The sequence below is a fragment of the Clarias gariepinus genome, chromosome 1, assembly GCF_024256425.1.
Source record: "Clarias gariepinus isolate MV-2021 ecotype Netherlands chromosome 1, CGAR_prim_01v2, whole genome shotgun sequence".
Classification (NCBI taxonomy): Eukaryota; Metazoa; Chordata; class Actinopteri; order Siluriformes; family Clariidae; genus Clarias; species Clarias gariepinus.
The window spans coordinates 894,382-910,937 of NC_071100.1; positions in this window are offsets into that span (position 1 = coordinate 894,382).

The following is a 16,556-nucleotide window of genomic DNA, read 5'->3' on the forward strand; positions in this document are numbered from 1 at the left end:
GGTAGATGACATCGGAGAGCCGAGCTATTACCGTACAGGGGCCCACCCAGTGAGACACACGCCCGGCCGAGAGCCCCCTCCTTCTCCTTCCGGAGGAACACACCCACACCTGCTCGCCAGCAGCAAAATCTCGCCCCTGGCTGTGAGTGTCCACGCCCATTCGCCCCATAGGTGCCCCCACCCGAAAGTTTTGCAGCGGTGCCCGCGAGCGCTGGGTGGGGCCCTTCTGCCTGGCGATAAGCGGTTCACAGTTCAGCCGTGAGACCGGCGGAGCGACTGCGGGTGACGCTCTGGGTGACGCAGTAAGACGGCTGCATGCTGGCTTGGACGGCTGATCACCACCAGAGGGTCTGGAGGGCTGCACAGGGGAAACGTCCTGCGTCGAGGGTTCTACGTCGGCTACCGGGAGTTTGATTTCCCGGTGTGCTGCTAACCTGTCCGGCTGTGGTTTGGGTCCGAGCAACCTGGCTACCCCGAAGTTACCACGCAGAGTTCCGCTGGACAAGTTCAGCACCGCACCCCATCTATCCAAAATGTCCAACCCCAAAACGCAGTCCTCCTCGACGTCCCCCACAACGAACCCGTGGGAATAAGTTCGTCCACCCACCTGGACTCGCACTGTGCGACACGCCCTTACCTTCACGTAGCCCCCAGCAACGGTGCAGATGCTGAAGGCAGGATCAGGCCGTCCGCAAACACGCTTGCTTTGCCCCAGTACTCCAGAGCGCAGCAGCGAAACAGTGGAGCCGGTGTCCACGAGCGCCCGCAGTAAGACGCCATCCAGCACACAGTCGATGTAGAGCCCAGCGCGGCTTACCACGCGTCCTCCCGGCGCTAGTCTAGCGGCTGCTGGTGTACGCTGTCCCGTGCCTCGGCCTCGCCGCGAAACATCGGAGAGTTGCTCGTTGCCTAGCCGCGACGGGTAGCCCTGTCCCCGGCTAGGTTCACGAACCGAGCGCCACTGAGCTGCGGGCGGTCGCTCGGCTCTTCCGCCTTGATGTACCGCCGATATGGGCTCAGCGCGCTCGGCCTCGCGCAGCGGCAGGTCGCTTTGCCGGCTAACGGCGCGCGGAGCTGTATCTTGCTCCGGCGCTTGCGCTGCGCCAGCCTCCGCCCCGAGATCCAGCGCCGGGATTTTCACCTCGCCGCTCCGCGTTGGTTGCCGTGGTGTGCTCGCTTTAGCGCCGTCGGGAAAGCGCTTCTTTTTCGCGAGTAGTCGCTTCGCTACTCGGCGGCCCGCTTGGATTTTCAATAGGTCTTCCGTTGTGCGCTCAAACCCGTGACTCTCCATCCCACTTCTGACACCAATTGTAGCGTTTTTACGCCTGAAGAAATGCTGGAGAGACGAGCGAGCTTATTTGCTGCCCAATGCAATGGCTGGGAGTACTTTATTCAGCATACAGCCGGTATGGCATGAGCAGTACCTTCACTCAGGAGCCTACATCTAATTCAGCGTCAGCCTGAACTAGAGCACATTTCACACGTCACACACTTCAACACACACACAACAGGGCCGAAGTCACTAACCCAAACACCTTTCCCCATCATGGTGAACACACCGACATTCCCGCAAAGCATGCTGGTCGTCAGCCGCCGCCCCGCCCACGCCACACTATGTTTCTTATTACCTGCTGCATATTTTCAGTATATTTCTTAATGCCATTTAATTTAAGATCATCTATATATAGCTGATCTATATCTATATATATACTATATGTGAAGCTGAAAGACATTTATACTATAGTGAAAGAAAGAATATTGAAATAAAGAAAGATTTAAAAAAAAATGTTTTCTCATTTCTTTTAGATTGACTGTTATGCAGTCAATTGTATGTCAGATGAGCAACTACAGATATACCTCCCCAGATTTGGAGATCGGATAGCAGTAAGGCAGTATTGCAGAAAAGAAGTAGCTGCATTAGAAGGAAATACCATAGTATCTAAAGCCACTGAAAACCTAATGTCAAAATTGCAAGGAAAGCGAGACAGAAAGAGAAAGCATTGTGATAATCGTTCAGAAAAACTCTGTGGAAACAAAAATGCCCAAAAAACTGAGCGATGTTACCAAATGGGACTGTTTGAAGAGGTCTGTGGCTCCTTCGTCCAAATCAAAGAGAAACGAGGTGGTGGAACTAGACACTTAAACGCTTTAAAGACTGCTACAATGAAAGAGCTTCTGGAGTATGGCAAGGAGGTGTTCTTTCCAAATGGAAAAAATAAACTAGGGAATATAAATGAATTTCAGCTGAAATTAAGAGACTTCACAGAAGAAGAACTAGATCCACAAACAACATTAGGTGAACAATATGAAATGAGGAAGGTAAAGATGCTGAGATTGTATCTGTCTTGCAAGAGGACAGACACAACTGCAAGCACAAGCATTCTAAAAGTAAATGGGTATGTAACTGAAGATCCTTCTACCCCTGCTGTGGCATGTGAATGTGATGAAGAACCTGTTGCTATAACTGAGGACAATGGTTCCATCGTTGATTCATCATTTTTGTCAGAAGACAGTGTAGTGATTATACAACCAGGTATAATGAATATAATGCACAGCTCAATTTCAGTTGATGAAGAAATTCAGTTAGGATATACTGATTTGCAAAACAATTTAAGTATAATACTGGATGACACTCTACCAATGGACCCTGCTGTAATAGTGCAAGATAAGCAACAGGCCACCAAGTTAAGGCTTCGTAGGGGAAACATTTTTCAAGATCTCAATGCAGCTTTCAAAGATGGCTTAATATCTGTTAATGACTGTCTTGTGGAAATTGAGATGGTCCTCCCGAATGGTAGCACTGAGAAGGGAGAAGACAATGGTGGAATTCTCAGAGATGCACTGAGTGAGTACTGGGGTACCTTTTTCGTTAAATGTACGACAGGAAGCACATTAAAGGTACCTATGACAAGACACGACATGAAAGATGAATGGGAAAATGTAGCGAAAGTTATGGTTTTTGGTTACAATAATGTTCAATACTTTCCTATTGTGTTGGCCAAACCTTTTTTGTATTACTGCCTTGGACTTGAAATTGATGATGATGAGCTCTTTAAAGCATTTTTGGAGACAGTTTCTGAAGAGGAAAAGCAGCTTGTTGAAGAAGCAATGAGAGAGTTAACATCCGTCTCTGAAAGAGAAGAATGGGTCGAATTCTTGGAAGCTCATGATGTGAAACTTGTTATCACTGAAAAGAACGCCAAGCAGATCTTACTTGATGTGGCACACAAAGAAATTGTGCAAGATCCAGCTTACATAGCAGAGTGTTGGAGTCCAGTTTTAAAAGAACTGAAACTGCCACCAGGAGGACTAGATGAACTGATGACCAGCCTCAATCCAACAGCTAAGAAAGTTTTAGCCATACTAAAACATGAAACACTGAACAAGAGAGAAAGCCAGATCATGGATTATCTAAAAAGGTTCATCAAGAATTCCAGTGATGTTCGGCTCAGGAAGTTTCTGCGTTTTTGCACAGGTTATTGATTACTTAAGATATTTTGTAAAATTATATTAATTAAAATGTTTATTGATAAGAATTTGTACAGTATATTTATTATACTTAGTTTATAAATTAGTAAATATATTATTATGTATATATATTTTTTTGCATTTCCTGATGTTGTACATTATTTTATTGTAGTATTGTTATTATGTGTACATTTTAAATTGTTCACTGAATTATTTGTTTCCTGGTAGGAGCTGATCTCCTTGTTGCAAAGTTTATTTATGTCCGGTTCGTTCAGCCGAAGAGTTTCTTCACAAGATGTCTCCAGTCTCACACCTGCGGATGTGTGTTGGAAGTTCCTAATAATTATTCGTCATACCTTGAGCTTGCAGAAGAATTTGAAAATGTCCTTGACGCAAACATATGGGTGATGGATATTGCTTAGGGGTAAGCATACAGAAAATAACAAATGTCAGTTATATTCATGAATTATTTTTCTCTAATATTATCCTCAATGTTGTGTTTGTCCAAGGTGGTCAGGCAGTATGTGCCTCAGCAGCAGCATCTGATTCCATCTCACACTCATTTCTTGTCATATACAGTATTAGTTAGTGTATCTTGCACATCCATATAATGTGTCATAAAATGCACAGATGTTGTTACAGCAGTGTTAAAAGAGATTCAGTTTCATTGTTTATGTGTTCCTGATTCTTGTTCTGTGTTTATATGGTATGAAAAATGTTTTTACAGTTCTTACAAGTTTACAAAAGCAACAGTGTTAGAAGTTTCTTTATTGGGAGGAGTTTATTAATTAATGCTGTTCTACTGAATACAGTGTTTTAAAAAATAAACAGAAACAATACAAAAGATAATCTTTCATGTTTTAATTAAATTTGTATACGTTGTATACAGCCCTACAGCAATAACATTAATGATATAAACAGATGAACAACATTAATGTAACATCGGTACCACCTCGGTCCGGGGGAAAAAGATCTGGGTCTCCGGATTACTAGCCGTAGCTTTGTCACCCCCTAGTGTGTCTACATGTGTACTTGTCTCCCGGTATCTGTATTAGCACAAGACCAAGTTCACCTGTGTTTACCCCTGTGTGTCTCTATATATACCAGCCGAGCCCGTAGCCCTTTGTCTGTTCACCGTTGTGCACCTGTGTCTTTCATGTTCTTGACTGTGCCCATGCTGACGACTCTGTCCCCTTCCCCCAGGAGTAAAGGTGTCTGCAGGACGGGTCCGGAGGAGCCGGTGTAGTTAAAGACTGTGAAGAGTCACGGCCCGCCTGCAGACCCAGTGAGGGAAGCTGCAACAAATCGGGCAGAGCCTTAGTTTGTTTTTTTATTGATTTAAGTTAAGTTCTTTTGTTTAAATAAATAAATACCTGTTTCCTGCAACCCTGCATCTGCGTCTGTCCTATATCACGACATGACAATTAAAAGAAAAAACAAAATGATAAACCATCACCTGACTATGTTGCTGGTGTTCCCTGAAATTTCTGTAACTGTAACAATGCAAGAAATTAATTAGAAACAGTCCAAAAAAAAAAAATTATGAAAATTATTTCTCATGTCTTTATCTTACAATATTTAACACTGTAGTAAGCTCTTGTCTTAGTGCAAGGTAGAGATTGAATGCTGTGTACCTATCCTTTGGAAGCCTGAGGTGATGTTGGGCCATGATGGGCACACACAGAGTGAAAACATCCTCATCACAAGCAACATCAGAGCGATGGATACATTGATCTTCGCAGGTGGCACATTCTGCCACAGGTACATAGCATATGTAGTCTTCTGTGTCATATAATTCAGGCAGGGTGTACATGACATCTGGTCGACCGTGGGGTACAAGGCTGTTCCTTGAAGGACGAATCAGGTGGCTGTTCCAAGTGTCTTTGGTGGAATCCAGATCTTCCTGTACATAGCAAATCACAAAGAGTAGTAAATCACTACATTTTTAAAATGTTTCTAAAAAAGTTTCTTATGTTCATCAAGGCTGCATTTATTTATTTATTCATATGTAAAAACAATAAAATAGTGAAATTGTAATACAATGTCAAATTTGTTCACTATGAATGCTGTATATTGTAAAATATAGGAAAGCTGAATTTTCATCATCATTTCTCCAGTCATCAGTGTCTCATGAACATTCAGAAATCATTCTCATATGCTGATTTATTATCGTTGGAAAAAGTTGTGCTGCCTTTAAAAATAAAGTGCCCATGGGTTATGGAGAGTGTAGAGAGTGTAGTGAAGGGCCATACTATAATAATTAGTTTTTTTTATTTTATGGTGAATTTAACATTCTTTACTATGATCTATAAGATGTCATCTTTGTGTGGACTCCACACATGTTAAATTCTTTATTTCACCATGTGGGGACATCTGGACCCGACAAAACAGTATGAACTAGGATGTCTGCATTTGTGTGTATGAGATGGACAAAAAGAGAGAGAGAGAGAGAGAGAGAGAGAAAATTCCCTTTTTACCTGGATTAAGCCCAGGAAACAAAATAACATAAGTTGGTGAAAATATTCAAGCCAATGATCCACACACTCTTTTCTAAGGACACCACACCAACTCTCAATTCTCTGGTTGGCCGTACTTTTGCCATAGATGAAGCTTTTTTCTCCAGCCAGTGGATCAGCATCACTACGGCGCAAGTACCGCTGCATATCCCTGATGGTGCTGTTTTCTGTTCCCATATCTGCTCTCAAGATTCGAGGACAGCCACCAAGACTTCTTACTGTCTCAAGGAAGTAACCTCCTATGACTTTAGGATCACTGCTTGTGCAGTATGCATTCATCCATAGTATTCTCCTTGAGAATCCATCTATTGCCCCATTGATACAAATGCCAAATGGCTTCAATTTGTCATAAGAGTCAACATGCCAAAGAAAGTTGGGGCCTTTTGAAAAGTAAGCTCTTCTGTGCAGTCTTCTTTTTCTTCGCATTTCAGTGCCCAATGGGTCAAGAGTAGACAGAATAAGGCGGATGTCTTCTTTGCGCACATGAAGTCCCTTTTCCTTGCATTTACTGTACATCCATCTATATCCGTGCAATGCTCCTGAGCCTTGAAGCTCTTCCCGAACAAACTGAACAATATCAAATAAGTTGTCAAATTGTTTTCTGCGAAACAGTCCATTTCTTATTAATATTTTTTTAAGTGTCTTCATGCTGATAATAATCCTGTGGTTTACACTTAAAATATGAAGGATTTCTTTATACTTTAGACCCAGGTCAAAGTAATGTTGAATTAGTCCAAATCTGTCCATCCTATGAAGTAAGGAATAAATGACGTAAGCTCATTTACGAAATGACAAAAGCTTAAGGGTAGACAGAGAGAGAGAGTCATTGGGCAGCAATCCGTACAATGTATTTAAACCGTAGTATGGTAAATGGTCTTATTTACTTTTATCATTTAAAGTCTCTTTTTGGGTCTCTTAAGTCTTCATGTTAATAAGGAATAGTACACAAACATTTTCAAAACTGTAATACTTTATTTATAATAAATTTATTATAATTTATATAATAAATAAATGTATCATTTATTTTATCAAAGTATACTTAAATGTACTCTTTTGTAGTTATAAAACAATACCAATAATAATAATAATAATAATAATAATAACTACCACTACTACTACTACTACTACTAATACTACTGCTAGTATTGTTACATTTAGGCTATGCATTTAGAATAAGGTTTTATACAAAAGACTTACAAAAGAGAAAGAAAGCAATTAGTCAAAAGTTAGTCATAATACACATTGCCAGGTTTGCCAAATAATAATAATAATAATAAATCGCTGATTAGCACCAATTATCACAAGATTTAAATGCAAATAGTTCTTATTAAATCGTAGTATTGTACCTCGAACCTTCTACATTTGATATCTAGAGAATCACTATAAGCATGCAGTTAAGGCAGTTTGAAGTATTACACTTATAATAAATAAAACAATAAAATAAAATTAGAAAAAAAATAAAAATAAAACAATATACAATAATAATCGTTAAGACGTACCTGGGACCTTCCTGTTCCTGTTCTAAAAGAAGTCTGTGTACAAACCTGTGGGAATAGATATGTAAAAGTGTGTGCACTGATTATGAGTTTGTGGGTATGGATTACAAAATCTGAGCGCACAGGTAGTTAAACTGAGGTAACAGTTTAGGAATTTGTGGGAACAGATTCTTAAACTAATTGATAAACTGAGGGAACAGTTAAAAAAATTGTGGGAACGGATTATAAACTGAGGATATGAATTGCAAAACCGTTGCCACAGACTGTTTTTTTTTCTCCTCTAGGTGACTTGCAGGGCTCCGTAGTAAACCTAAAATGTAGTTTAAAATGACAGAGATTATTGATTCCTTAGTAATAGTTTCTCTTTTTCTCTAAATCTTACCTCCATCTGCTCTGATCTAGCACCTAGACAAAGACTAAACACCATTAGATTCAAAGTTTCAAGATTCAAAGAACTTTATTAATCCTAGAGAGACATTGCTTTGTCTTGTCAGACCCCTCAATGTGCTTCCTCATAACTTCTTTGGTAACACCTTCTATATCCTATGTCCAGACGAGGATACATCCAAATGTCTCTGTCTGCAAGAACCCTTTTGTTTGATCAGGAGAATGCAAATCTATTTCCTCTCACCTGTCTGTCTCTGGGTCCCTCTATGACCGAAATGTTAATGACTGATTCTTTTGATGTTCGGGACGTAGCCTCGTTTAAACGTGCTCTCTTTGCTGAGAATAAACGAAGATTTTCAAACATCATGCCTGTGTGTGTGTGTGTGTGTGTGTGTGTGTGTGTTTGTCTCTCCAGCTCGATCTGGCCCAGACCAGTAAGTGTATCAAGGTGGAGCGGACACAAGAAGAAATAACTCTTATTCTCTTAGCTTAAAACTTAGCTCAGATACAACTCTTCTTCTACATTTTGAATCTAACAACAAGGAAAAAAATTGTCTAAAAAAATCCTAAGTCTAGTCTTTATGTTCCCTACCAAACTGAAGCCTTTTTTCTGATGAGTCTCACTAACAAGTGGTTTTATTTTGGACACACAGCTGTTTAGTCCCAATCCTGTGAGTTCTCATCACATTCTGTGTCTGTGTGTGTGTTTGTGTGTGTAAATGCTCTGTTACTATTAAACATAGCTATGGTTTTTACTGTTGAGTTTTTACCTTGAAATTTCACCAGGCGTTTAACTGATCTCCATTGATGATTGATTTTTTGACCACTTTTCTCAGTAATTATAAATCTTCTAATAGATCAAATCTAATAGATTTGTTTGCTTGCTGCATCCAAATAACTTGACCCCTCTTTCTAGCAAACATACTGGTGTACCTACGCCCGCTCTGTTTGAGCCATACACCCAAGCTAAATGCTGTATGCGCCTGAAAAAATGAGGAGGCTTATCATTAAGATTCAAGGCTCACACTCATCACCAGTTCCTTATTTCTAGACTCTGACCCAGGGGTCATTATATCCCGGCTGTTTATCACCCTCTAAGATATAAAAGAGACCCTGACATCACGCCTTCCAGTGGATTCTTTTGGTCATGAACCATGCCTCCCCACACTGCCTCTTATGATGGGAATCCTTCCACTTTCTGTCCTTATCTTTCTCAATGTTCCCTCATGCTTAAACTGAAGATCTTATCATTCCTCACAGAATTGTCCAATGTTGCCCAATCATTACCCTCCTTTCTGGAATGGCACAGGAGTGGGGAGGAGCATTTTGGGATGATCACATTCCCTGCTGCTTCTCGTGTTAAAAAAAAAATCACTGACGAAATAAGATAATAATGTTAGGATAATAACATTTTTGACCGTTAATTCATGGGCTATCAGACAGACCCCCTAATACTCAAGCTACACAAGCGATCCCACTCTATCTCTGATTATTTTATTTGTGTAGCACTTTTAACAATTGTCATTGTCGCAAAGCAGTTTTACACAATCAAAAAAAATTATTCAAGTTTGTATGGAATGTAAATGTGTATAAATCAAAATGGTCAGATAGTCCCTGGTCAGCAAGCCGTGGATGACAGTAGCAAGGTAAAACTCCCTGAAATGGTAATAGGAAGAAACCTTGAGAGGAATCAGACTCAACAGGGAACCCATCCTCATTTGGGTGAAACAGAAAGCAGGAATTGATCTGCATTCATACTGTGTGTTAGGTGGCAGCCTGTTCAGCTATACCAGTTGATGTGAAATTGATGTTATTAAGGAGTCCAGGTCAGTATTGGAGACTCAGGTAGACTTGTAGGAAATTCCAATCCTGAACTATCAAACAGTCAAGTCCTCAGAGAAACAGTTGTCAACACCAGTCGAGGCCAGAACCGTCTTCTAGGTAGAGTGAACTGTCCCCAGACACCAGACGCATCCCAAAGAGATACATGGGGCATCCATGTGACAAGCTCTCCAACCAGAAGCTAGGCACCAGGATAGGTCAGACTGGAGGGCAGAGGGAGTCTGGATCACTGGCTCAGGAACGAAATGTGTAGCTCGACAGAGAGAGGGGGAGAAAGGGAAGAGAGACGGTGGTAGAGAGGGAAGAGAGAGAACAGGAGAGGGGAGAGCAGAATAGGAGAGATAACAGTTAGGTATGGTCGCAGTCACATAATGTATATTGAGAATGTATATTTACTGTAGAGTGCAAGTGGAGACTCCGGCAGGACTAACTAGGCCGTATTCTCAGAGTCTGCGCAGACCAGCTAGCACCTGTGTTCACATAGATATTCAACATCTCCTTATCTCAGTCGGTGATCCCCACATGCTTCAAAGAGTCCATCATTGTTTCTGTCCCGAAGAAACCTCATCCTGCTTTCCTTAACAATTATTGCCCTGTAGCCCTCACCTCAGTAGTGATGAAGTGCTTTGAACGGTTGGTCAGAGACTTCATCATTTTTTCACTACCGGACACACTCGACCCACTACAGTTTGCATACCGCCCGAACTGTTCCACAGACGATGCAATTTCTTATCTCCTCCACACATCGCTCACTCACCTGGACACTAGGAAAGAAAATTATGTTAAAATGCTCTTTAACAACTACAGCTCTGCATTTAATACCATAACTCCCTCCCCACCAAGCTAGAGAACCTGGGACTCAGCTCATCAATGTGTCAGTGGATCTCCAATTTTCTGACTGGCAGACCATAGGCAGAAAGGATGAACGTCAGCAAGACAAAGGAGCTGATAGTGGACTTCAGTACAAGGCAGAAGAGGAACTACCAGACCCCCTTCATTAACATGAGCCCAGTGGAGAGAGTGGACAGCTTCCGATACCTTGGTGTTCACATCACGCAGTACCTTTCATGGTCCTGTCACATCAACGACGTGGTGAAAAAGGCCTGACAGCATGTCTACCACCTCAGATGCTTGAGATAATTCAGACTGCCCTCTAAGGTGCTCAGAAATTTCTACTTCAATTCAATTCAATTCAATTTTATTTGTATAGCGCTTTTAACAATTGTCATTGTCACAAAGCAGCTTTACACAATCAAGACAATAATTAAAATAATAACAATAATTATTTAAGTTTGTATAAATTGTGAATGTGTATGAACAAAAGGTTCCGGTTGACGCAACCCTACTCCTCCATCGAGGTCAATACCACCACAAATCCCATCTGAGGCAGTTGTTCCAAGAATTGACAGTGCCATTTTCACAGATCTAAGACTATATATTTTGGTTTATATTGTGAACGAATAACGAATCAAGAGCCTCTGACTATATTGCATTAATATTATTTTGTACAAATAAATCTTTGAAAAAAAATCCTATACATTTTTTTTCACAAATATAAGACAATTTTGTTTCAGTGCCAGATGAAGTGCAAACAAACGAGTTGAGAGACCACGATTATACTGCATACATATTATTTGTATACTGTATGATTTTCTCACTTTTGCTTTACACCTTTCTAAAAAAAAAATCAATTCAATTCAATTTTATTTGTATAGCGCTTTTAACGATTTACATCATCACAAAGCAGCTTTACACAATCAAAAGAATTAAGTTTGTATGAAATGTGAATGTGTATGAATCAAAATTATATGCATGTCCCTGATGAGCAATCCTAGGACGACGGCGACAGTGACAGTATTCTGAATAAAATATTAGAAGTTGGCACCTCCACATCATTGCATTCAGTTTTTATTCACGATTTGTATAGTGTCCCAACTTTTTTGGAATCCGGTTTGTATATTGCTTTTTCGTTTATACAATAATAATATTAATAGCAACTAGTTTTTACATCTGTATACAATTTGGCTTCGCCTTTTTTCTCGTTTTTTGCGCGAGAACGCGTGAGTTTCTTCTTCTAAGAACAACAAACGGAATTCAGCTCAAAACAACTAAACTCCGACTCAGGTACGATATAATGGATAATGTTCAGCTTGTCCAGTGTGTGGAGTGCAGGATGTTTAGACGTTCTTCCTCCGTCGTTAGTGGTAATTTTACTTGTGATAAGTGTGTGTTAGTGAGCACTCTGATGGAGAAGATATTCGCGTTAGAGGAGCGCATTCAGACTTTAATTCAATTCAATTCAATTTTATTTGTATAGCGCTTTTAGCAATTTTCATTGCCGCAAAGCAGCTTTACACAGTCAAAAGAATTATTTAAGTTTGTATGAAATGTGAATTTGTATGAATGAAAAGGTCAGTTTGTCCCTGGTGAGCAAGCCGAGGGCGACAGTGGCAAGGAAAAACTCCCTGAGATGGTAATAGGAAGAAACCTTGAGAGGAACCAGACTCAACAGGGAACCCATCCTCATTTGGGTAAAACAGAAAGCAGTAAATGATCTGCATTTATACAGTGTGTAAGATGGGAGGCAGTTCAGCTATAATAGCTGATGTTAATTGATGTTAATATGGAGTCCAGGTAGTTATTGAAGACCCAGGTAGACCTGTAAGAAGTTCCAGTCCTGAACTATCGAACTGTCAAGTCCCCAGAGAAACAGTTGCCAACACCAGTCAAGGCCAGAACCATTTTCTAGGTAGAGAGAATCATCCCCAGACACCAGACGCATCCCAGAGAGACACACGGGGCATCCATGTGACAAGATCTTCAGCCAGAAGCGGGGCACCAGGATGGGTCAGACAGGTCCGGAGGGCAGAGGGAGTCTGGATCACTGGCAGCTCAGGAACGACATGTGTAGCTCGACAGAGAGAGAGAAAGAGTGAAAGGGGTAAACAGGAGGAGAGAGGAAAGAGAAAGAGGAGGGGAAAGAGAAGAAGAGGAGAGATGGCAGTTAGGTATGGTCACAGTCACACAATGTATAATTTGAATGTATATTAACTGTAGAGTGCAAGCAGAGACTCCGGCAGGACTAACTATGACAGCATAACTAAAAGGGAGAGCCAAAAGGAAACACAAACATGAGGGCTTCCTGACATGTAAAGCAAACAGTCACCTCATCGTCAGCAAACCTGAGTGATCAATGAGACTGAGGAAGACAGCATCCAAACATACCAGTTCACCATAATACTCTACGTCCATGAGTCCCCCAGATCTGCTCCTTTACCTATGGCAAATCTATTTATAAAAATGCTTGGCTAAATAAATAGGTTTTTAGCCTGGACTTACACTGAGACTGTCTGAGTCCTGAATACTATTTGGAAGACTATTCCATAATTTTGGGGCTTTGTAAGAAAAAGCTCTGCCCCCAGCTGTATTTTTCATAATACGCGGTACTGACAAGCAGCCTGCATCCTTTGATCGAAGTAGGCGTGGCGGATCATAAGACACAAGCAGTTCGCTCAGGTACTGCGACGCGAGACCATTTAATGCTTTATATGTCAAGAGTAGTATTTTAAAATCAATGCGAAATTTCACAGGGAGCCAATGCAGTGAAGATAAGATAGGGGTGATGTGCTCATATCTTCTGGTTCTAGTGAGGACTCTCGCTGTTGCATTCTGGACTAGCTGAAGCTTATTTATGCATCTACCCGAACAACCAGACAGTAAGGCATTACAATAGTTCAACCTAGAGGTGATAAAAGCATGAACTAGTTTTTCTGCATCGTTTAGCGACAATAAATTTCTTATCCTGGCAATACTTCTGAGGTGAAAGAATGCTATCCTGGTAATATTATCTACATGAGCTTCAAATGAAAGGCTGGAATCAATAATCACACCAAGGTCTTTCACTGTTGCATTTGATGGAACAGAAAGGCCATCCAAAGTTACGGTGTGATCTAAAATTTTACTCCTAGCTGTATGCGGTCCTATGACTAGAACTTCTGTCTTATCCGGATTTAGCAGAAGGAAGTTAATTAGCATCCAATTTCTTATGTCCTGCACACATTGCTCAACTTTAGTAAGCTGTTTTTTCTCATCAGGTTTTGCTGAGACATATAACTGTGTATCGTCAGCATAACAATGAAAACTAATACCATGCTTACGGATTATGTTGCCCAGAGGAAGCATGTAAAGGGAAAAAAGCAGTGGACCTAAAACTGAACCCTGCGGAACGCCAAACTCCACTAGAGAACATGCAGAATAATCACCATTTAAGTCTACATACTGATAACGATGGGTCAGATAGGATCTGAGCCAGGAGAGGGCTGTACCCTTAATTCCTACTACATTTTCTAATCTGTGAAGAAGAATAGCGTGATTAACGGTGTCAAAAGCTGCACTGAGGTCGAGTAATACAAGCATAGTTACACAACCCTGATCAGAGGCCAATAGGATGTCATTTACTACTTTAACGAGTGCTGTCTCTGTACTGTGATGAGGCCTAAATCCTGACTGATACAGTTCATGTATGCCATTTCTATGTAGATATGAGGATAGCTGCTCCGCTACTATCTTTTCCAGAATCTTAGAGATAAAGGGGAGGTTTGATATTGGCCTGTAACTGGACAGCTGACAGGGGTCAAGGTCAGGTTTCTTAATTATTGGTTTGATAACTGCTAATTTAAAAGATTTTGGAACATATCCAATGCTGAGTGAAGAATTAATTATTCTCAACAGGGGTTCTATTATTGCTGGTACTATCTGTTTAAGAAAATGTGTCGGTACAGGATCTAATATACAGGTTGATGAATTTGCAGAAGAGATGAGTTAAATTAGTTCATTCTCTTCAAGGGGAGTAAAGTATTCTAGGTTCTGATCTGACATGGCTAGATTAACATCTGCATCAATTACATTGTTCGGTTTCAAAACCTCAATTTTATGCCTAATATTTACAATTTTATTATTAAAAAAGTTCATGAAGTCCTCACTATTGCATGATGTTGTTATGGAGATTTCTGCAGTGGGAGGGTTAGAGAGTGTGAGAGCAGTGTTATTCCAGTAGCGGACAGTCTGGGTGCCGCAGGCACACAGCGGGGCAAGTGGGTGACGACTCGGTGGCATACTCGTTTAGCCAAAGCTAACGCTAAGGCTAGCCCACCGGAGCACACCTCTTCTGCGCTTCACGTGTCCAACAAGTTTGCTCTTCTCAGTGATGCACCCGCTGAGAAACCTGAAAGAGCTCTGGTTATAGGAGACTCTATACTGAGACATGTGAAATTAGCCAGGCCTTTAGGGGCGCCAGCAGTAGTGGTTAGGTGTATCCCGGGAGCCAGAGAGCCGGACATAGCAGGTTATATTAGGGCTCTAGGACAGCATAGGTTCTCTAAGATAGTTGTATATGCTGAAGCTAATGATATACGCCTTCGTTTTTGAGTGTGCGTGTGTGTGTTTGTGGCTGTGTAAGGCTGAGAGTTTGTGTGTTTGTTTGGCAACCTGAGAGAAGGGGGCTGTAAACGCGAGCGAGCACCCCTTCAGCCCCCCTTCTCTCAGGTTGCCAAACAAACACATAAACTTTTCTCTGTCGCGATTGTTTTCAAAAGTAAGGAGCTGTTTCTTTGCGTGTGATTGTTTAATTTCGAGTGTCCAATCTTTACTGTCAATAAAGAAAAAAGCATGAATTAGAATTGGAAATAATTTTCCACTAATTCCCTCCCGTTCATTGCGCCCCACCTGTCAAGTCTGTATTTACCACTAGTGGGGCGCGCCCCACACTTTGAGAACCACTGCTCTAACTTCATGTCACGGTTGTTTTCTCAGGTAGTCACAGAACTCCAAATAGATCATCAGGTATCTAGTGCTTATCATCCATAGTCACAAAGTGCCTTGGAATGATTCCACCAGACATTTAAAACAATGTTGCATGCCTATTGTGTGGAAAATAAAAAAGACTGGGATAAAGGGGTTCCTCTCTTGTTGTTTGTGGTTCGTGATGCAGTACAAGAATCCTTAGGATTTAGCCTGTGTTTGGACATACTATTTGTGGTCCCTTAAAGGTTTTTCAGGAAGAGTCCAATTACCATCACCAATTACCGAACAGAAATCCATTGTAGCCTATGTCCATACTCTCAGGGAGCGCTTGTAATCAGCAAGCTACTGCATGCGAAGCTTTGAAATCTTGTCAAGACCAAATAAAAATGTTGTGGGACCGTAAAGCAGTCTCCCGTTCATTCAGTGAAGGAGAGCAAGTGTTAGCTTTATTACCCCTCCCTGGCTCCTCCCTCAAGCCAAAATTCAGTGGTCCATACCCTGTAAAACTCAGCCCCACTAAGTATTTGCTTTGAACACCCGATCGCAAACGTAAAACTCAAGTTTGTCACGTAAACCTTATTAAAAAATATAACATTCGCAACTTCTTTCCTGACTCAAAACAAAGCTCGTCTGTGATACCTATAACTGCTGCATCTATAGAAGGTAATGTAATTCCTGCAGAATATTTCCCTGAAGTAGACAAACTTCACTTGGAAATGGTGGAATGGAATGGAATGGAATGGAAGATTGTGTTGATTGTGTTGGTGCAGCTAAATTCACTAGTAAACTGGACCTTAGGATATTGACAGGTCCGTCTTACACCTCGTGCATCCAGAGGACCAGAGGAGCAATTTTAGCCAGAGACTGATTATGACCAGGTGTTCTACAGAACACCATAGGAGACCTTTTCTCCCAATTGGCAATAAATTATACACCTCGTTTCTGTAACGTTTACACTACGGGATATGGACTGTCAGTAGTTACTGTTCAGTAATACTTTATGACACTACTGTTCCCACAACTTAAGGTTTAAGTTCCAAATGCA